At 41.9% G+C, this 22,835-nt stretch overlaps 1 protein-coding gene across 2 annotated transcripts in view; it reads right to left on the reverse strand.

Annotated features, from left to right (window-relative positions):
• GNG7 (G protein subunit gamma 7) overlaps positions 1–22,835 on the reverse strand; it is a 373,686-nt gene that overhangs the window by 291,665 nt on the left and 59,186 nt on the right. For both annotated transcript variants that reach the window (XM_027853087.1, XM_027853088.1), the window contains exon 2: positions 21,847–21,918. The gene's annotated coding sequence lies outside the window, so the exon portion shown is untranslated. The remainder of the gene's footprint in view (positions 1–21,846; positions 21,919–22,835) is intronic.

Genomic DNA, 22,835 nt, shown 5'->3' on the forward strand with positions numbered 1-22,835 from the left:
GGGAATACACTATGCCATGAGATGAGCTGAAGGAGCCATGACTTCAATGATTTTTAAACTATGTTACCTTAAGCTAGTACTTCCCCTCTCTGGGCCTCAGTCTCCTCCCCTTCCCTCCACTCCCCTCTCCTCCCTTCTGTCCACATGGGGTATCATGACCTTACCTGCCAGTGCTCGACCCAAAAGTATATAAATTTTGATGGCTGAAACCTAGCAAGATATTTTGGGGTTTACTGGCTAGATTTCTTCCTTAAAGACCACGCCTTAAACCCAATTCACTGTGGTTCTCATAGATTGGCCAACAATAGGTCCCAGCCTAAGCACCACTTAGTGGTCATTGTTCAGCCCGGAAGGCTCAGAGTAAATGTAAATAGTCACTGTTTCTGTTTAGGCTAGAAACCCTGAGGGTCTTCCCCTCCCAGACAGATTTTTTTTTTTATTAGACAAAAGGGACCATTCCTAGGCTCATTTCTCAACCAGCCTTAATTACTGAATGGATGTTGCCTCAGTCAAAGTGAGAACTCAGAAAGACCTTACCTTAAAAGGCCAAGGTCTCCCACTGCACTGCATCCTGGACCATCTCCAGTCGTCCTGATCTATATCTTGCCACTGGATCCAGATGGCTCCAGGGGAGAAACTGAGGCTCCCTCCCTCACTTAAATCTAATTCACTTGCAAGTCAAGGCATCATCTTCCTAACAACAACAAACCCAGCCCAGGAAAAAGGTCTCGTAAGCAGCACAATATTGTTTCTGACCTAGAGAACTGTCCCCCAGGAGGTTTACTATCTATGTACCTCTCTCTCCCTGACTCAACAGCATCAGCTGGTTGGTCGGTTGTCACAGTGGGTCCCCCGTGGCTGATCAGACCAACACGAGCTCAGAATGCTCTACCACAGGTTGGCCACAAATAGGCCGCGTGAGCATTTGGGACAGATTTTCTAACTTTGCACATCGCCAGTTTCTTTTGAGCTGCTTCAATGCTGCTTTGCTCACAGAGCACAGCACTTTCTCCATTTTTTTGAGAGCCTGCCATGCTGGGCAGTCTCATGCCAGTGTCTCCCATGTCACACAATCAATTCCAGAGTTCTTGTTTTTGGCTTTTTGGTGAGGCAATTGGGGTTAAGTGACTTGCCCAGGGTCACACAGCTAGTAAGTGTCAAGTGTCTGAGGTCACATTTGAACTCAGGTTCTCCTGACTCCTGGGCCAGTGCTCTATCCACTGTACTATTTCCAGAGTTCTTTAGAGAGACCTTGAGAAGGTCCTTGTATCAATTCTTCTGACCACCATGTGAGCACTTGCCCTGTGTGAATTCTCCATAAAATAGTCTTTTTGTACCTCTCCCTGACTCAACAGCATGAGCAGATCTACCATGAAGGAAGCCAGGGCAGTCAGCAAAGGTTTGTTTTCAGCTGAGATAAAGAAGAGACTCAATGCCAAGGAATATTTGAGTGAAAAAGGAAAAGTTGAGGGCAAACAGAAATTTTAGGTGGATGGGTCAGAAAGGCAATGGAGTTCAGTAATACCTGGGGCCATTCAAAGAGGTGGAAAATGGGGCAGCTAGGTGGCACAGTGGATAGAGCACCGGCCCTGAAGTCAGGAGGACCTGAGTTCAAATGTGACCTCAGACACTTGACACTTACTAGCTGTGTGACCCTGGGCAAGTCACTTAATCCCAATTGCCTAAAAAAAAAAAAAAAAAAAAAAAGAGGTGGAAAACAACAGGGAAGAAAATGAGGCTGCCCTGCTATCAGCAACACAACTCTTTATTGTTGTATCCTCCACAATACCTAGGACAAGGCCTTGAAAAGTACCTTTTGAAGCTTTAAGTGCTATATATAATTGTGAATTATTATGCATTATCTCATCAATATTAAAATATTGTTCTACTACTGGTGCTATGTTATTGGTAACGTGCAGTGTTATTATTAGTAATATGTAACAATCAGACTGCTAGATGGCACAGTGGACAGAGCACTAAACCTTAAGTCAGAAAGGCCAAAATTCAGCCTCAGACACTTACTGGATGTATGACCCTGGGTAAGTTACTTAACCTTTGTCTGCCTCAGTTTCCTCATCTGTAAAATGAGGATATTGATAGCACCCATCTCCTAGGATGGTTGTGAGAATCAAATGAGATCATATTTGTAAAGTGTTTTGCAAACCTTAAAGTGTGATACAAATACTAGTTTATATGCATCTACTAATAGCAAATAGTGAAAATGAAAGGGTTAGTAGAGACAAGTCCAACTCCCTAATTGCACACAGAAAGAAGACAGTAAGTGCCTTGGGGGCAGGCCTGTTTCATTTCTATATTTGCGGCCCTAAGGCCTAGCACAATGCAAATAATTCATATTTACTGAATTCAACTTGAAGGGAAGGGATCTGCCCAATAACAGCGGGCTACTTTGGCTATTTTGAGGCAAAGTTAGGACTAGAACCCAACTGAGTGAACAGTCCTATAACTTTTGACAGACGACAGGGTATACAGCAGACGTGATCCCAGACTTGAAGTCAGGACTACCTGGATCAAATCCCTCCTCTGACACACTGTGTGACTGAGGGCAAGTCACTTAGTTGAAGTTTCAATTTTCTCATCTGCAAAATGGAGGTTAAAATAGCTTTAGTACCTATTTACTAGTTTATTGAGAGGTTCAGATGAGATCATAGATGTAAAGCACTTTGCAATCCTTAAACAGATATCTAAACGTCATCTACCCCAATTTAAATACACTCAAACAAGCGTTTATTGAGATCCTACTATGTGCTAGACACTGTGCTAGGCACTAGGGACACAAAGGAGAATTATTTCCAGTCTCAAGGAGTTTACATTCTACTGGGTGAATGCATGGAAACAGATAAGTAGAGACATAGTTATTTGAGAAGGGAAAAAGCATGCTCACAACCAGAAAAACCAGGGAAGGCTAGTCAAAAGAGCCTGGAAGGAAGCCAGGGAAACTAGAGGCAGAGGTGAGGAATATGTGCATTCTAGATATAGAGTACAGCCTGGGCAAAGGCAGGAAGAAAGGAAATGAAGTGCTGACTGTGGACAATAGCAAGTTAGAAATGTAGAATGTGTGAAGTGGAAAAATGGAAACTCAGTCTGGAAAGGTATGCCGAATTTTGAAGTGCTTTCAATGCCAAGATAAGGCACTTGTATTTTACCCGGGAGGCAATAGGGAGCCCCTGAAGGTTCTTTTTTTTTTTTTTTTTTGCACTGATACCTAATGTTGTTTCTTTTTTTCAACTTTATTTAAAAATTTATTATTTCCCAAATAACAAGCAAAAACAAATTTTAACATTTATGTTTTAAAAATTTGAGTTCCAAATTCTCTCCCTCCCCCTCCTTGAGAATTCAAGAAATTTGAGATAGGTTATAGATCTGCAGTCAGGCAAATTCCATGTTAGTCATGTGAAGAAAGAAAGAAAGAAAGAGAGAAAGAGAGAAAGAGAGAAAGAGAGAAAGAGAGAAAGAGAGAGAGAGAAAGAAAGAAAGAAAGAAAGAAAGAAAGAAAGAAAGAAAGAAAGATAGATTTTTTAAAAGTGTGCTTTGACCAGCATTCAGGCTCCAGAACCGCTTTCTCTGCAGGTGGATAGCATTTTTTTTTCATTATAAGTCCTTTGGAATTGGCCCAGATCATTGTATTCCTGAGAATACGCTAAGTCATTCACAGCTGATCACTGCATACTATTGCTGATTCTCTGTACACTGTTCTCCTGGTTCTGCTCTTTCACTTTGTATTTGTTCATTTGTAAGTCTTTCCAGGTTTTTCTGAGAACACCCTGGTCATCATTTCTTATAGCATAATAGTATTCCATCACAAGCATATACCACAACTTGCTCAGCCATTCCCCAACTGATGCAAATCCCCTTAATTTCCATTTTTCCCACCATTAAGAGCTGCTATAAATACACATATTTTAACATAGAGGTCCTTTTGATTTTTTTTTTTTTTTTGGCTCTTTGGGATACACAGCTAGTGACACAGAACTAATGGTATTGCTGGGTCAAAGGAATGCATGGAATTATAGTCCTTTGGACATAGTAACAAATTACTTTACAGAATGTTTGAATCAATTCACAATTCCACAATTAATGTCTCAATTTTTCCACATCCCACCCAACATTTATAATTTTCCCTTTCTGTCATATAGGTGTGGAGCCCTGAAGGTTCTTGAGCAGCAGAATGATATAATTAGGCTCAAGCTTTAGGAAGACTATTTTGGCACCGGTGTGGAGGGTGGATTACATAAAGGAGAGACTAGAATCCAGGAATCCAATTAGCAGGCTATACCAATATCCTATGCAAAAAGAGTCTAAAATAGGACGATGGCTATGGGAGTAAAGAAAGTAGGATCCAGGAAGACAGAATCAACAAAATTTAGCAACTGATTAGATATGGGGATATTTACCTAGGTGAACTATGATAGATTTGAGGTAAGACAGATCCAGTGCCAAATGGAACAGGCTTCTAATTCCATTTGGACCTTTGCACTGTGAAATGGCCCAAGTGCCCCATTAGTTCTGAGATTAACCTCCTCAAAAGTGACTAAGTGGGGTTACTAAGAAGCCAAATGAACACAAAGGAATCAAGAGGAACATAGGATGGAAGCTACTTGAGGGCAGGGAGTTTTTTTTTTTTTTGTCCTGGCATCCCCAGCACCTAGCATGGTGCCTTCCTTGCATGTTGTTATTCAGTAGCTCAGTCATGTCTAACTTATGTGACCCCATGAACTTTGTCCATGGAGTTTTCTTGACAAAGATACTACAATGGTTTGCCATTTCCTTCTCCAGTTGCCTCCATTTTACAGATGAGGAACTGAGGCAAATAGGGATTAAGTGACTTGTCCAGGGTCACATAGCTAGTAAGTATCTTAAGCTGGATTTGAATTCTGATATTCCTGACTCTAGTTGTAGTATTCTATCCATTGCACTACCTAGCTGTCCCTTTCTTGTTATGTAGTAGGCGCTTAAGAAATGTCTCTCGTGGATAGAGCACCAGCCCTGGAGTTGGGAAGACCTGAGTTCAAATGCGGCCTCAGACCGAACACCTGACACTTACTAATTAAAAATTAAAAAATAAATAAATATCTGTAAACGTGGAAGGAAGAGACAATACAATGGACTAGATGGTCCTCCAAGTAATTCATATTGGCACACGATGGATGTGGTCCAGGCAGAGAACTTTAATCGTCACTGAAGTCCTGGAGAACATACTTTTGCCCATATTTGTGCATTGCAACGGCTCTGCCAAAAAACTGACTGATTAACTGGTTGCTTAGTAAATCATAGGCAGAACAACAGCAACTGAAGAGAAGTGCAAAAATTAGATTCTCTTTGCTATGTTTCTTGGCCCAGACAAAAAAGGGCAGCATCAAATCAAAACTGTTCAGTCCCACACACCAGCAGCCCTTTCAGGGGATGACACAAAAAGGATGAGCAAGAACGAGACGTTAATCAGAACATTCACGGCTCACCTTCCATGGGGCTTTATACTTTACCAAGCCCACTCCTCTCCACATCCTTGGGAGGAGCAGCCTGGTGGAGTGGAAGGAGCCCCAGGGTCAAGGTCTGATTCTGCTATGATGTGGATAACTCACTTGGTCTTTCTGGGACACAGCTTTCTCCTTCCCAATAAGAAGCCTAAATGGTCTTTGCAATTCATATCAGCTCAAATCCTATACTAGGGAGATAGTAAAAAGTATTATTATATCTATTTTACAGGGAAAGAAACAGACCTAGAGAAAGAGAATGATTGCCCACAGCCATACAGCTAGGTCTTCTGCCCCAAGCCCACTGCTTCATCCAAGTAGTGCCTGGGAAGATCCTAAGGGGTCCACAAAGGCGGTAGGATCGGGGAGGGATGCAGAAGGAACCACTGAGAGCGCATGATGCATGGAGGAACAAGTTTCCAGAGCATGAGTTCAGAATCTACACTGAGAGGCCCAGAATTTAGGACAACAAGTATTCCTTTGGTAAATGACAAGAGGCCCTTGAGGGAGGCAGAACATTTTAAAGTCTGTGACTGTATAATGTAGCAATTCTGTCAGAGGAACACAGTGTCCATGGAAAGAACTGATAAAAAGGAGAATTTCAACACATGCAGAACCAATTTAGTGCCATGAAGTAACATGGGAAAAGAAAGAAAAACATTCAGGTTTGCGTGTTCTGCTTGAGTTTGCCCCAGAATGGCAACACTACACTATCAAGATAAATGGCGCCAATACAGTTTTTTAAAACAAATGTACAAAACTCTCAGAGACGACCAGGAGCAATCAGCAAGTTCACTTTGATGACAGGAGGCCGCTGAGTTATTTTGTAATATAGGCAGGTGGCAAGGAAGCAAAAAAATGTTTGTATTAGCAAAGCACTGAAAGCATTCTGATAAAGACAAGGCACCTCTATGCCTGCTACATGAACAGCATAAGGGAAGGTGATCTTTCAACTGGCCAAGGAAAACAAAGCCTCCCAAGGAAAAAGTATATAAAGGTCATTCATTTTGAGGAGGTAGGAATGGTGACCTTCGGCAAATCACTTCTCTCTGGTTCCCAATTGCCTCACATGTAAAACAAAGGGATTAAAGCAGAGAGTTTCTAAATACCCTTCCAGTTTTAGATCCTACAGCAGAAAAAAAAAAAAAAAGGTCGGCTTTGAAAGCCAAAAGGAATGGAAGCCACCCCTCTCCTGGCACCAGAGGATCTCATACAAGCAATGACATTCCTACCAGGTGGCCCACTTTGGGGAGGGTGGGGAACCCACAAAGGAAACAAGTACAGTTTATACTGAAGCTAAGTAGAAGGACTTCTAGCCTTATTCCACATTTCCTTGCCATACCAACTTCCCCACGTTTAATTCTCTGTCTGGAGACTTGACTATCTGGAACCATCTGTCAGAAGTGGTCTAATGCAGCAGAGAGAACCCTGGCTCCAGTACAGCCAAGCTCTGCAACTTTGGACAATTCACTTATCTCCTTGACCCTGAGTTTCCCCATCAACAGAATGAGGGGTAGGATGAGATGACTCTGAAGATTCATTCCACCTTCAAGTCCCACAACCCTATGAGTTGGGAGGAAGTATATATTCCCCATATTTCAAATATCTCATTATTCAACAGGGCAAATAAACTAGCATCTGGCCTGAACTGACCAGATGACTCACTAAATGTTTCCTGGGCATCTATCTATGCACAATGCCTAACCTGCTGAGTAAGGTCACCGAACTGGATTATTACAATAAATTGCTCTGGCATCTTCTGGACACTGTGTTTGTGTTTACATCTGGATGCAAACACAAATATAATGGAGAGATCATACACACAATCTACTCCCATGACAGGTGACATTTCCTAGAAGGAAAAGATATCCACCATATCTAATATGAAAGTTACACTGGCTCTCAAACCATCAGAGATCACACTGAGAAAACCCTTCATACAACAGCAATTTGCTAGTACAAGAGTCAACACTATAGAGACACAAATGACCGTGGTAAACTTGGGATAGAAAACTGATGGTCTAAATATACACCTACTGCAATATGTACTTTGAATTTCTATTCCTGGAGTGGAAATTCTTGGTGAAAGCTAGCAACCTTCCCTGGCAATGAACTAGGCCAGAACTGTTATGTGCTTGAGGGACCCCATCTCCTCCACCCCCTTCCCCATCCCCAGCAGCTAAATGGAACAGTAGATGGAATGCTAGACCTGGAGTTAGCAAGGCCTGAATTCAAATCCAGGCCCAGACACTAGCTGTGTGACCCTAGGCAAGTCACTTAACTTCAAAGTACCTCCTTTCTTCATCTGTATAGTGGGAATGTTAATGGCACCTATTTCCCAGGGTTGTTGTGAGGATCAAATGAAATATTTGCAAAGTATTTCACAAACAAACCCTAGAATGTTATGTAAATGCTAGCTATTATTACAATTATTATTATTATGTATCTGCGAACATATGAACACTTCTGTTTCTTCTACTTCTGTTGTGTTTATCTTTTTCCTGGTCTTAAGTGAATGAGTGTTGGAGATAAAACAGACCAGCTCTGAAAGGCAGAAAAGCTGTCAAAGGTTCTGCCACCTAAAATGGCAGCAGACTCCGCCAGTCACTGCAGAAGCCAACTCTGGTGCCAGGTCTCTGAGCCCTGCTTGATTTGACCCAGCCCAGCAAATAATCAACCCAGTAACCAAAGCTCCCTGACAGTAGGGGAGCAACTTGTCCAAAAGCTGTGCTATATCCAACAGTGAACCTGGTGGGAAGGACACTTGGTACCAACTACTTTAAGTCTGAGCTCACTCTCCCCCGGGGCTAAAGTGATAGAGAGAGTGCTCTAGGATTGGAATATTTTTGTACTTTGATCTTTGCTATCCCTTCTCTTAAATATCCCTTTGCAAAAGTCAGAAAAGAAAAGGAAAATAAAAGCCAGCCATAATCTCACCTAGTGCCCCCTGCAACCCTAAGATGAATTTCCCAACCAGTCTAGGGGCAGACTTTCACCCCTTTAAAAATGCAACAAGCCTAGCACAAGGATCAAATCTCTGACTTCAGGTTCACTAATTACAATATCCTAACTCCTGAATACAGAGAAGAAAAACAGACCTTTCCAACCCAGAAAGGACAGAGACACCTGGCCTCCCAAAGGCAAAGATCCTTTAGGGAATTATGGATTTGCAGCATTTTAGAGATGGAAAGGACCTTAAATATCATCTAGCACAACCAACTCACTCATTTTGCAAAAGAAAACAGAGGCTCAGAATAGGGAAATAACTGAGTCAACAGAGTGAAACCAAAAAAACAAAGCAATCTTGGGCTTCATTAACAGAAACAAAGGATCTAGAATCATTCAATAAGCATTTATCAAGTACCTATGGCCCACCAAGCACAAGATTTGGTACAAAGACAAAGGAGCTTACACCTACTAGGGGAAACATGTAGCATAGACAAATCGGAGAATACAGATATATGCAAAGTAAATACAAGATGATGAAGGGAGCTGTTAGAACTTGGGGGGAGGAATCCAGATGGGCCTCAAGTAGAAGGTCGTACTTGAACTGAGTCTTTTTTTTTTTTTTTGGCTAGGCAATGGGGTTAAGTGACTTGCCCAGGGTCACACAGCTAGTAAGTTTTACGTGTCTGAGGCCGCATTTGAACTCAAGTCCTCCCAAATCCAGGGATGGTACTCTATCCACTGCACTATCTAGCTGCCCCCTGAACTGAGTCTTATAAAAGGCTCGGGATTCCAAAAGATGAGGATGATAAAGGAACTTGCTCTAGACAAGGAGGCAGCCTGTACCAACAACGGGAACGAGATGGAATGATGTTGGTGAGGAACAGTGAGTAGGTCAGTTTGGTCAGAATGTTGACTATATGAAGGGGAGTAACATTGAAGAGGTGGCTAGAGTCAGATCCTGCAAAGTTTTAAATGCCATAAAAAGGAGTTTGTCCTAGAGGCAGGGAAGGCGAGTGAAGGGTGGTTTGGCAAGGGGAGAAACTCCAGGCAAGGAGCCCAATGGAGAGGCTATTACAAGTGTCAAAGCAAGAAGGGATGAGGGCATGAACGAGGGTGGTAGCTATAGAGGGAAGAAGAGGGATGTGAGAGCTGTGATGGAGGCACAATGGACAAAATTTGGTAACTGATCAGATAAGGAGGGTGGGGTAAGGGAAACCAAGAAGCAGGAGATACTTTCATTCTGAGGTTATGCATCTGGGTGACTGGAATAATGGGGTTACCTGGAAGAAACAGGGTAGTGAGGAAGAAGGAAGAGGGAAATGATCATGTGGAATGAAGTACTTCCTGCTGTTCTTGGTCCTGGTTAGATCAACCTGGTTAGATCAAATCTATAGTATTATATTTAGTTCTGGATATATTTTAGGAGGGACACTAAAACTATAGCATATTCAAAGGCGAGTGACCAGATTATGTTGGGGACTCACAATCACATCACACAAGGACCAGCTGAAGGACCTAGAAATGCTTATCTTGGGGAAAATATGCTATCATCTGTCTTCAAGAATGTGAAGAACTGTTATGTGGAAGAAGGATTAGATTTTTTCCCACTTGGTCCTAGAGGGCAGAAACAGAATTGTGGGCAGAAGTCTCCCAATTACTTCTTATAGAAAGATGTTCCATCCAGTTTCCACCAGGAAGGAAAAAACTTCCTAATAACTGAAGCTGTCCAAAAGAGGGAGTAGGTCCCTTGAAAGGATGGAGGTTCCCCTTCCCTGGAGATCTTCCAGCAAAGACTGGTTCTCTATGTATAGGGGGTCTGATAGAATACATGAATTACTAAAGGTCTTCCAGTCAATTAACCAACAAGCATTTATTAAGCACCTGCTATATGCCAGGCAGTGTGCTAGGGATATGAATACAAAGAATGAAACGATCCCTAGGATTTTTTGAGTCCTTTCCAATTCTGAGATTGGGATTTAGCAAAGGTCACACTATGAATAGGTGGCAGAGCCAGGGCTAAACCAGGGTCTCCTAGTCTAGTGTTCTTTCCATTTCTTTTGGCTCCAATAAACTCTAAAACGATTTTGGCTAAGGGACTCCATTTTTGAGCATCTACAGTAATTCAGGTCAGCTCTGAAGCAGAACCACAGGTGTCCCATATGAACCATAAGCGACACAAAAAACCAGCACAGACTTGATCTCCCTGCCCTGGCCAGGGAGCCGGGGGTTACTGCAAGCCTGGCCCAAAGGGAAATAAATAACCTTGGCTGCATCTCTCCTCCCCAAACCTGTACTTGGAGGATAGGCTGGAAACAGAAGAGCTCATATTTGGTATCTCTAGTGTTCCAGTCAGCCGCAAATGCTGCTCACATGAGCTCGGTCTGCCCCCTTGTGGTAAGCTTGTTTAAAGCACTAGTAAATAGCACACACAGGCACACACTGAGAACTAAAATCCAAATTCTTTTTTTTTTTTTAAGTATAGTTTCTTAGAAATTGAAATAGCTAAAATCAATTACTCTATTGCTGTTATCAGAGATCTCATGCCTTCAGGGAGAGCATTTTCTGTTGGAAGAAAACTGACAAGAATAAAAGGATCGGCAAAGCCTCTTCAAGAAAGGGAAAAAGTCTCACAAACTCACCTTCAAGGTGAGCCAGCACTCTGATGAATCCTGATGATTCCTCACATCCTGGCCAATTAACAGTCAATAAGCATTTAAGCGCCTACTGTGTGCCAGGCACCGTGCTAAGTGTTGGGTATACAAAGAAAGGCAAAAGACAGGCCTTGCCCTCAAGGAGCTCCCAATCTAATGAGGGGATGACATGCAAACAACTATATACCAACAAGATACAGACAGGATAAATTGGAGAGGGAAGGCACTACCATTAAGGGGGCTAAGAAAAGGTTTCTAGTAGGAAGTAGAATTTTAGCCAAGACTTGAAGGAAGTCAGGAAAGCTAAGACGCAGAGATGAGGAAGGCAGAGACCAGGCATGGTGGACAGCCCAGGAAAATGCATGGAGTTAGGAAATGAAATGTCTTCTCAAAGGGTGATAATGGCATTCCTATAGTACTTTAAGGTTTACAAAGAGTTTTACAAAAATTATCACTTGATTTTCACAACAACCCTGTGAGGTAGGTGCTATTATTATCCCCATTTTACAGATGAAGAAACTGAGGCTGAGAAAAGTCAAGTGACTCCTACTATGGCACTCTATCCACTGTACCAACTAACTGTCCTAACTAAATAGATGTCCAGTGCCACAGGATTGCAGAGTATATGGGAGAGAAAGGTATAGGAAGACTGGAAAGGTAGGAAGGAGCCAGGTAATGAAGGGCTTTGAACACCAGAGGATTTCATACTGGAGGTGATAGGGAGCCACTAGAGGTTACTGAATAAAAGGGATGACATAATCAGGGAAGAGAGATTTGGTGTAGGGAGACTAACCCGAAAGTTATTGCAATAGACCAAGCATGAGGTGATGAAGGCTGGCACCACAGTGACAGGAGTGTTAGGGAGAATGAGGTATACATAAGTCAAGGGTGACACCTATGTTGTGAGCCTGAGTGACTGAAAGGATGGTGGTGCCTTTGACATTAATAGGGAATTTAAGAAGAGATAGTTTTGGGGAAAAGATGAGTTCAATTTGGGGCATGTTGAGTTTAAGATGTTAGGGGGTATCCAGTTGGAGATGTGAGACTGAAAATCAGGAGAGAGGTTAGGGCTGGATAAATAGATCTGAGAATCATTTGTACAGAGATGATAATTGAATCCAAAGGAGATGATGAGATCACCAAGTGAAATAGCATAGAGGAAGACAAGAAGAGGGCCTAGGACAGGGCCTTCAGGGACACTCATAGTTATCATGCCTGACCTGGATAAAGATCCAGCAAAGTAGTTAAATAGGAAGAAAATCAGGAGAATTTAAAGAGAAGAATATCAAGAAGAGGATGATTAATGTTGTCAAAGACTCCTGAGCAGTGGAAAGTGATGAGGATTGAGAAATGGCCATTAGAGTTGGCAAGTTAAGCGATCACTGATAACTTTGGAGAGTAGTTTCTGCTGAATAATGAGGTTGGAAATCAGATGGTAGATGGTGAAGAAGAGAATGAGAGGAAAGTCGTGATGTCAATTGTAGATCACCCTTTCAGGGAGTTTAACCACAAAAGGGAGGAGACACATGGAATGATACTCGGCAAGGACAGATAAATCAAGTGAAGGTTTTCTGAGGAGGGAAGAGACCTGAGAATGTTTGAAGGCACTACGGAAGGAGCCAGTAGACAAGGAGAGACTGAAGATAAGTAAGAGTGGGGAGAGCAGTGGGATAAGTGTGGAGGTATAAAAGGATTGTCCAGCCAAAGTGAGCACCCAGTTGAGATTATGCAGCATAAATCTGAAGTGGATCTAGTCAGCACAGCTTCATTTAGACAGAGAAAGATGAATGAAAGGAAAGGGAATTAAGCACCTACTATGTGCCAGGCACTATGCTAAGCACTTTTTACAAATATGATCTCATTTGACCCTCACAAAACCCAATGGAAAGGTATTATTATTATTTCCATTTTATACCTGAGGAAATCAAGGCAAATAGAGCCTAAGTGACTTGCCCAGGGTCACACAACTGGTAAGTAACTGGAGCCAGATTTGAACTCAGGTCTTCCAGATTCCAGGCCCAGGGCTCTATCCACTGTACCACCCATCTGCCTCTAAGCAGAGGGAAGGAAAGGCTTCTAAATGGTATTTCTTGCAAAGGAGATATGTGACAAATGCTTGACCTCAAAATTCTAGCTCTGTAGATTAATTAGGAACATAGTATTTAGAGCTAAGGAAGATCTTAGAAACCATCTAGAGCCCCCTTATGTTACAAAGGAGGGAACAATGCCCACAGTAGGTTACACAGCTGCCTAAAGTGGTAGAGCTGGCAAATAGCAGAACTAGGATTACTCAACAAATCCTGGACTCCAAATTCAGTGCTTCTGTTGATAAAATGCTTTATAGTTTAAATCCAAATTTTTAGTCAGTTTTGACAGTCAATTAAGTGACTAGACCCTAGCTGGTCACACAGGCAAAAGTTTTTTTGACATAATAGAGGCAAAATTGTGTAGCTCATGACAACATTATTGGTGAGCCCTGATAGGTTCTGTAAAGTGCTCTGCATACATTATCTCATTTCATTCTCACAGCAACCCAGGGAGGCAGGTACTACAATCATCACCCCTACTTTACGTATGAGGACATGGAGACTGAGATATTAAGTGATTTTCTGGAAGCAATACTGTTCCTAGTGTCAGAGAAAGCATTCAAATCCAAGTCTTTACCGACACACAGTCCAGCACACTTTCCACTGCACCACAGTGACTACATGAGAATCAGTATCGTGAGCAGAGAATGCCGTTCAAAGTCCAGAAAGGCAAGCAAAAAGGGGTCATCACCACTCACTGTTTCTTGGAGTGCTGTGTGTTCAGTTTCAGGCACCATATTTTAAAAGGTGAATTCTTTTCTAAACCACAGAGTCGAACAAAGTCATCTAAAAGAAAATGACCCGCTGAGTACCAGGCATTGTGCTTGGGACACAAAGAGAAAAAGGGCCAATGAACTTGGAACTACCAACTAAAGCTGGAGGGAAAGAACTAAAGTAAAAAATGTCACAGTACAACTATGTACCTCAACACCCCAGCTGGCACAGCCCAGGAAGCTGGCATTTCATTATCATTCTACAGCTAATTTCTATACCAGCTATGATCAACACCGCTCCTTTCCATGTGCTCTCCTTTAGCTGGCATATTCCCTTAAAACCATAACCCCAACATATATAGAGAAAGCAGCAACAGGAGAGTTCCTAACCAAGTTACAGCTGTCTTATCCCCTGTCCCTCCATGGTCAAAGTCACACTTTCTTCAAAAAAAAAAGTCAGGCCCCTTCCCCACCTTTTCCCCTCACCAGGATACAAAAAGATGTAGGCATGTACGGGGATGGCCCACAAAATTCAGGTGCAGAGAGAGTCAGCAAGCAGCGCCCCAGCACAGCCAGGCTTGCAGGTTCTCACAGCTGGAAGACATCCAGCTGGCTCCTTGGGGCCTTACCGACTTCTACAATACAAAGTTGCTCTACACAAAAGTAAAAGGCGTATGGCATAAGGGAGTCAGAAATACTTGGTTTCGAACCTCATATTTTATATTTTAGCTATATGAATTACCCAAGGGTGATTCACTTAACCTAATTTTGCTTTGGTAAAAATTGTGAAGTCAGAAGCAAAAAACTGAAGACTTTGGAGACATAGGCAGTATATTTATTACTGTTGCCAACTAAATGCAGGGGATTCAAAAGAGGAAGACAGATCTGAGAAATACACAGGTAGTTTAAGAAAATTATATCTGAAAATGGATTTGAATTTTTGGACTATAGCTTAAATTACAGAAATAATGGACTTTTGGCAAGAAATGTAGTAGCTTGAAAAGCCATGTTTGCCTGGAATTTTGTAAATCTAATCAAAGGACCTTTAGAGGGAGAGGTAAAACTGTCCACTTGGCTCTGACAAACTGTGTACCCCAGAATAGCAGGTACAATATAGGAAAATGAGAAGACAAGGAAGACAAGATCCAAGAAGAAATAAGCCCACGGCCTCAGATGTCAATATGCAAACACATAAGATAAAGGGGAAGGAATGTGGGGGTGCTGGGGAAGATCATTGCACTATAAATACACACACACACACACACACACAAACACACTCATGTGAGGAAATCTAGGAACCTAATGGGAGAAACAGAGTGGAGAACTTTCTGATGAGTATCAATGGAGCATGAAACAGAAGCAATACTGTCATAGTGACATAGTATAGACCACCTGGACACATGAGGAGTTTGAGCAACAAACTTCACAAACTGTTACGGGAAGCTTGATATTAGTGATGGAGGACTTCAACTATTCAAAAATCAGCAGGTTTCTCTCTCTCTCTCTCTGACAAAATCAGGGCAGCTGATAAATTTGTGATTTGCTCAATGATCATTTCACACTTCAAAAGACAGAAGAAATGATGGGAGAACTGCAATTTTGGACCCGCTTCTTACCAACAAGGCATGTGTTGCTGAAGTAGGAATAATAGGAAACTTGGAGGCAAGTGACCACTCCATCACAGAGGTCTTGATAGAGAAGAGGAAGAAAGGATCTGGGCACACATGTCAAAGAATCCGATAATGCACGCAGAGGATACAATGGCCTAATATTTTGCAAGGCAAGTCAGGACAAGAGAGATCAGAAGCTCTTAAGAATGAAAGTCTGAAGACACAAGCAGAAATGATTTCAACAAAGGGAATGAGAAGCTGCCTAAAGAAACCCAATACGATGCAGAGAAAATTTATAAACAATCTCAGATTTTAAAAAGACAGGCATCAAATTTGGAAGTAAGGCCAAGCAACCAAGGATAAATACAAAAGAGTAGCATAGTCCTGTACAATTTGTGTCAAGGGCTCTAAAAAGTGTCAAAAGTTGCTGAGGCTGGTGATGAATGCTCTAATTAAAACAAAAAGAGCTTGTTCCTGTTTTGTCTGTTTTTTAAAAGTAGTGTTGGGGGTGGAGGGGGAGGATCATAGGCTTGTAGGCTTAGAGCTAAAAAGGACCTTAGATGGTCATCTAGTCCAACCCTCTCATTTTACAGAAACCCAGAAAGACTGAGTGACTTGCCTAAGTGATAGATTTGAACCCAACTTCTCTGACTTCAAACTCGGCATTCTTTTTAGTATTCCATCCTGCCTCCCAAAAATACCCAAAGAAGGGATAGCGCAGATCACTGGGGTGGATGTGCTGATGATAATGGACAAGAGTGAGAAGGGTGAACTACGAAATTCTTCCTTGTATTTTCTCTTTCAAAGAAAACTCTCTTCGGAGTAGGAAGGATTAAAGACTGGTTAGCATGGTGTGGAATCCCAAAGTAAATGAGGAGATACTCAATCAGCTCAATAACTTTAAGTACCAAACCCAGATGAACTATACACCCTAAAGTATGGTGACGATGGGATTTTTGATTGGTGGGCCTCTAAGCTTGGCTTCTGGACAAATAAGGTCCTGATTTTTTAAAAATGCAAAACAGAAGGGTTTACAAACAACCCAGGGAGTTGGATTTCTATCACTGAAAATTTTTAGAATTTATTCTTCAAAGATGGCTTCTGATCATTGGCCAAAAGACAGCAGGAATCTCCAAGATCCAGTGGGGCTTCCTCAAGTCCAGGCACTGCCAGGCCTGCCTCATTTCTTCTGACAGGGTTAGCAGACTGGGAGGGGAAGGGAATGCCGCAGACATAACCGATTTTCATTCCAGCAAAACGTTTGATGTCTCTCATGCTAGACTTGTGGTTGAGATGAAGAAATATGGTCCAGAGGACAGTACAGTTAGGTAGCTTTGAACTGGCTGAATAACTGAACCCCAAACAGTTCACAGATCCACTGATTATGAGGTTGGACTAAATGAGCCTTTAACTTTAAGTGCTATATAAATGTGAGTTACTGTCACTATAGTTTGGCACCCCCAAGTGGGAGAGACTGTGAATTAATGCCAGAAAAAAAGATTTCTACAGGCAGGAAAACTGGCTGTAGCCAAATGAAATTTCATAGGGAAAATATAATAGCTTTTCACTTAGGTTTTTAAAAATCAACTGCAACAAGTACAAATGGGGGAGACCTGGTTCAAAGAAGTTCACGCATGTGAAAAAAGCATGAGCATTTCAAAAGACCACAAGCTCACATGAGACAAGTATGACGTGGATGCTAAAAAAAAAAAAAAAAAATCAATGCCAATGCAAATTTGCGAGGTCTCCACAATTTCTAACATTCTCTCATTTTAAATCTAGCATCCAGATCAAGAGGGGATTGTAGGAATGCACTGTCCTCTGCCTTGGGGTCCAGGCCCCATCTGGAAGATTGTGTTCAGCTCTGGGGACAACGCTTCAGGAGGGAAGTTGACCAACTGGAGAATATCCAGGAGTATCTGAAAGCTATGTGAAGGCAGAAAAGATGGCAAGGGTTATATGATCAATGTTTTCAAATAGCCAAAAAACTGTCATGGGAAAGATGGAACAGATTTTTTTCTATACATCTCGAGGAAGGCACACTAGGCCCAAGGAGTGAGGAGTGGGAGGCACACTACAAGAATTGCAGGAGAACTAAACTTAGTTCAGCCTCAGGAAGAACTTCCTAAGAATTAGTGCTGTCCCCTAATCACACAATACAATTGAAGGCCCCTGGAGAAAAAGAGCTTCCCCATCACCAAAGAGGTTTTAGAAGAAAATGAAAGAGATATTCCCACACTAGATGGGGAGTTGGGCAAGGTAATCTATATCCCTTCCAAATCTCAAATAGTATGGCCATTTGTTATTGTTAAGTTGTTTCAGTCACGTCTGACTCTTTGTGACCCCATTTGGGGTTTTCTTGGCAAAGATGCTGGAGTGGTTTGCCATTTCCTTCTTCAGCTGATTTTATAGATGAGGAAACTGAGGCAAACAGAGTTAACTGACTTGCCCAGGATCACCCAGCTAGTAAGTGTCCGAGTCAGAATTTGAATCCAGGTCCTTCTGACTCCAGGCCCTGCACCCTACCCATTGCACCACTGAACTGTTTGATCATATGTGTGATTTAAAAAACCTTTCTTTCCAAGAATTACAATTCTAAATGCTATGGCATTTAGACTAACGATATTAGAGGCTCCATGATAACTTCTAAGTTTTGCTTTCCTACATTGGTAGCAGGATTGACAGTTTTTAAAAAGAAAAGCCAGTAGATGATATAATGGAAATCACGTTGACCATAGAGTTATAACACCTGGTTTTGAATCTCAACTCTGCTACTCATTACCTATGTGACCTTAGCCAAGTTATTTCCCTCTGAAGCATCATTTGTAAATTGAGGGTATAGCTTCAGGGGTTTTTCAAGATCTCTACCAACTACAACCCTATCACTTTTTTCTGACTACTAACAGTTCCCTTAACTTCCCTTACCCCCTGGAAAACAGCAGCCTAAAGAAAAGTTCCAGCTTTGGTGATGCAGAGGCCACAATTCACCTTAAAAAAAAAAAAAAAAACATTTCTGAAGCATCTACTTGGGCTGAATAATATGTTACTGCTAAAGAAGACACAAGACATAGATAACTATAATACACAATAACGCTTAAGTGCATTAGCAAGGTATAAAACAAAGTGCTGTGTGAGGTCCAAGGGAAAAAAAATTGGGACTAGGTCAGGAAAAACTCGTGGAGGAGGCAGCAGTTGGATTGGGTTTTAAAGAACAGGATTCAAAAGGTAAAGAGAAGGAAGTTGGGGTATGAACAAAGGTTCAAAGACACAGGAAATGTTTGGGGAACAGAGGAGAATCATTTGGTTTGGGTGTCCTCTGTGTACATGAAGGGAAGGAACATGAGGTACCACTGGAAGGGGAGAATAGCACCAGAATGTAACTTCACCAATCAGCAGAACAATCTGAACTCTACTCAGGAGGCAAGGGAGAACCACTAAATATTTTGGAGCAAAGAAAAGACACGGAGACATCTCAGCTATACCCTATCACTGATGTTCAGATTACTATCCATAAAATCAATTTTTCAGGGAAGTTAATGAACACGACACGGCAGGTAGGCAATCCAGTATGGGGCTGAGTCAGTAGGCTGTTACCTTTTTAATGGTCAAAAGAGGGAAAAGGACATCTTGTTTGCCTAATGTCCATTCACCACCCAGGAAGGAGACACTGGGCCTAGGTAATTTTCATGCCCTCCCTTTATCCTACAAATCATCTGGTTGTAGTGACAGCTTGGGGAGCAAGTGTACCACAGATGAGGTGGGCAAATCCCCCTAAATTGGTGGTTGCTCCTCCTCCATCTAACTAACCAGCCAACCAGAAGTTAGCAAGCACTTCCTATATGGCAGGCACTGTGCTAGGCACTGGGGACAGAAGCACAACAAATGAAAAAATCCCTACTTACAAAAACCTTAATTCAAATGGGGGAAACAAGTACACCCACGTACACACACACACACACAAACACATACACACACGCGCGCACACATGTATATGTATACGTATCTATGTATGTGTATATATATTTGTATATGTATGTGCCTATATATGTGTCTCTATATATATTATGTATAATATATATATAGCATAAATATAAAGGGAATACATATGAATATATACAAAGAGGCAGCTAGGTGGCACCACAGTGCACAGAGTTCAGCTTCAGACACTAGCTTTGTGACTCTGGACAAGTCATTTAACCTCTGTTTCCCTCACTTTCCTCAATTGTAAAATAGGGATAATAACAGCACCTACTTTGCAGGGTTGTTGTGAGGATAAAATGAGAAAATATTTGTGAAATGCTTCGAGGCTATGTAAGTGCTAGCTGTACTATTATAATTAATAATTAGTTACCTACAAGGTAGTTTGAGAGGGAGGGTACTAGCTCTTCAGAAACTCTTGTGGACAAAGGGAGATTAGTAGTTGTTCAGTGGATAGGCTTTCTTCCTATTCTTTGTCATTTCCTCTATGACCTTTCCAGCTTCCTGTCTCCAGGAACATTCCCCCTTCCTCCTCACAAATCCCTTCCTTACTCCTCACCCAGTCCTTGCGCCATAAACCAGGCTTGGTACCTAGCAAGTGCTTCATAAATGCTTTTTCCTTCATTTGTTTTTCATTAATTCTTCCCTAAACATGATCAAAAGACTTGAAGAGAAAGAGATCTTTTCAATCAATCAATTAACAAGAATTTATTAAGGGCCTACTGTGCACCCAGGCACTGGGGATACAAAGACCAAGATGAAACAGCCCCTGCCCCCAAGGAGCTACCATTCTTTCAGGGGAGATAACATATATGTGCCTAAGTACATATAAAATAAATACAAGGCAATTTACTAGCAGCTGGGGGCTGGAAAAGCCTCCTGGAGGAAGTGGCTCTCCAGCTGAGGTCTGCAGAAGCCGGGGAGTCTGAGAGGCTGGATAGCATGGGGAAAACATTCCAGGCCTAGGCAGCTTAAGAAGGAAAGTAACAATGATAGCACTTATAAAGCATTTTGAAGTACATTTTCTCCTGTGATCTTCACACTAACTCTTCAGGCATTCTCATCCCATTTTACAGATTAGGAAGCCGAGGGGCCATGCTTTTCGTGGCTTAGATCCAGGCTCTAGGTTCAAGGCTCTTCCCCATCTCCCTAGAGCTGAGGTGGGTAAGAGAGTAGGAAGTATGACATCAGCTCAACACAACACAACACAATGATTTAGCTCAACTCACCAAGTATTTATTAAGCTCCTATGGTGTACAGAAAACTGGAGTGGCCACAAACAGGGTTTAGAAAAGGCCTGGTTATCTGGGCTCATATCTCACAACTCTAGCAGGAAGGCAACTAAAGGATGTATTTTTGTCATCCAGACTGTGATTTCACTAGGGTAGGACCTCTAGTTGAGGAAACTCCCTCAAAAGATGCAAATCAACACCTGCTCTGAAACTTACCATCAGTACAGACTTGCCTGGGGCACTGAAAGTTTTCTTGGCTTGCCCAGAAGAGCCAATATTTGTCAGAGGCTGAGCATGAACTCAGGTCTTTCTGACTTCAAGGCCACAGCAATATCCACTGTGCAACACTGACTCTCCAAGACACATACACAGGCAACTAAACTACATGGACTGAGGCAGCAAGTCCATCAGAGGTGCAAAACAAGGTGCTTTGTGGGGAAGAAAGGGCATTCTGACTTGACAAGGGAAAGGGGAGTCAGGGAAGGATTTTGTGTTGACTTCAACAGCTCTGCCCAGTTCAACAGGAACTCATATTCAAAAAGGGGGAGGGAAGATATCCAATGAACAAGGAATCAAAATGTGATCAAAGGCCCAGAGGCGAGAAAGCCTGAAATGTTGAAGGAAAAAGAATAGTATGTTTTGGTGACAGCTGGAGTGAGATTAGGGTGCAAAGACAGGGCAGTGCCAGCTTTGTAGACCCTTGAGCACCAGGCCAAGAGGCTCTAATATTACTTGGGAGGCAACAGGGAGTTGCTACAAATTTTAAAGCAAGAATGACAGGACCAGATCTGAACATGCTAAAAAAACCAAACAAACCCCTAAATGAATGTATCTTTGATATTATTCATGTAAGGCCTCCTTCCATCAGTGCAGATCACAAGCCATTCATGCCTTCTCTCCCTGGAGGATTCATTTCCACGTTCTTCTATAGTTCCTCCCAAGAAGATCCACCCAATGTGCCAGAGGTCACACACCACAAGGTCTTCTGGGACCCTGTGCATTTTGTAGCTACCACTGAAACTCTCTGGTTGACCATCTACAAAAGTAGTGCCTCCTACTTCCTACCTTAAAGTTTGTGAGTATTGCAAATTGATTTTTATATGAGAGCAGAAAAAAAAAAATTAAAACACTCACCTGTTTACTATCTTTAAGGATTCTCAGCACCAAGGCAGAAAGTTGTACTTGACCAAAGGAAGCTGGATCTTCCTAAAAGAAAAAAGAATTTGTAGCTAAGGTTTTTGCCATACATGTTAAGCAGGACCATGACCCAGAAATTCCACAAACATACACACATACTGGTGCTCTAGCACATTAAAAGACATGCACTATTTTCTAAGCAATGAGAAAAAGAGAAAAATTAATGACACCCACAGAGCTTCAAAGTGTAGGTGTGTCTTGTTTCAGGAAACTCCAGTTGCAAAAATAATTTATCAAGAAAACTGAATGGGGTGAATTTTTTTGCTTTACAGAAGTAAACCTTTTAATTAGGCAAATGAAACAACACTAACAAAATTCAGTGGCCCACAACAAAGCTGCTGCTGTCTGTGAGAGAACAGGATCTAAAGGATGAAAACTTTTGGTTTAGATATATTGAATATGAGGAGACACTTCAACAGGGCTTTTTGGTTACCAAGTGGTCTACATACATGATTTCATCTGATCACCAAAAGTCTTTTAGAGACAGGCAATGCAAGTAATATATCCCCATTTTATATAATAAGGAATGGAAGCTCAACAAAATTAAGAAACAATATAAACTCACATTCCTCTAGTTTTGTAAATCCTCTAGATATGTAAATCAAGTGCTGTCTTCATAATAACCCTGTGAGGAAGGTGGGGAAAGAATCTTCATGCCCATTTCACAGAAAATGGAAACTGACATTAATAAAGGTTTAAGTGACTTGCCCACAGTCAACTAGGTATTAACAAAGCCTATTTACGAACCTAGGTTTTCCAGGTCCGAGGCTGGTGTTCTGTGCCATACTGCCATGCCAAGACTGGTGTATTTCCCACTGTCCCATACTGCCTTGCCAAGGCCAATCCCCTGTCCCTTGGGACAGACAAATGGCAATAGGCAGTAGGCAACTAGGGATGTTCAAGTGGACCTCAGGAAAGGCATCTGG

The sequence above is a fragment of the Vombatus ursinus genome, unplaced genomic scaffold (assembly GCF_900497805.2).
Source record: "Vombatus ursinus unplaced genomic scaffold, bare-nosed wombat genome assembly UNPS02009918.1, whole genome shotgun sequence".
Classification (NCBI taxonomy): Eukaryota; Metazoa; Chordata; class Mammalia; order Diprotodontia; family Vombatidae; genus Vombatus; species Vombatus ursinus.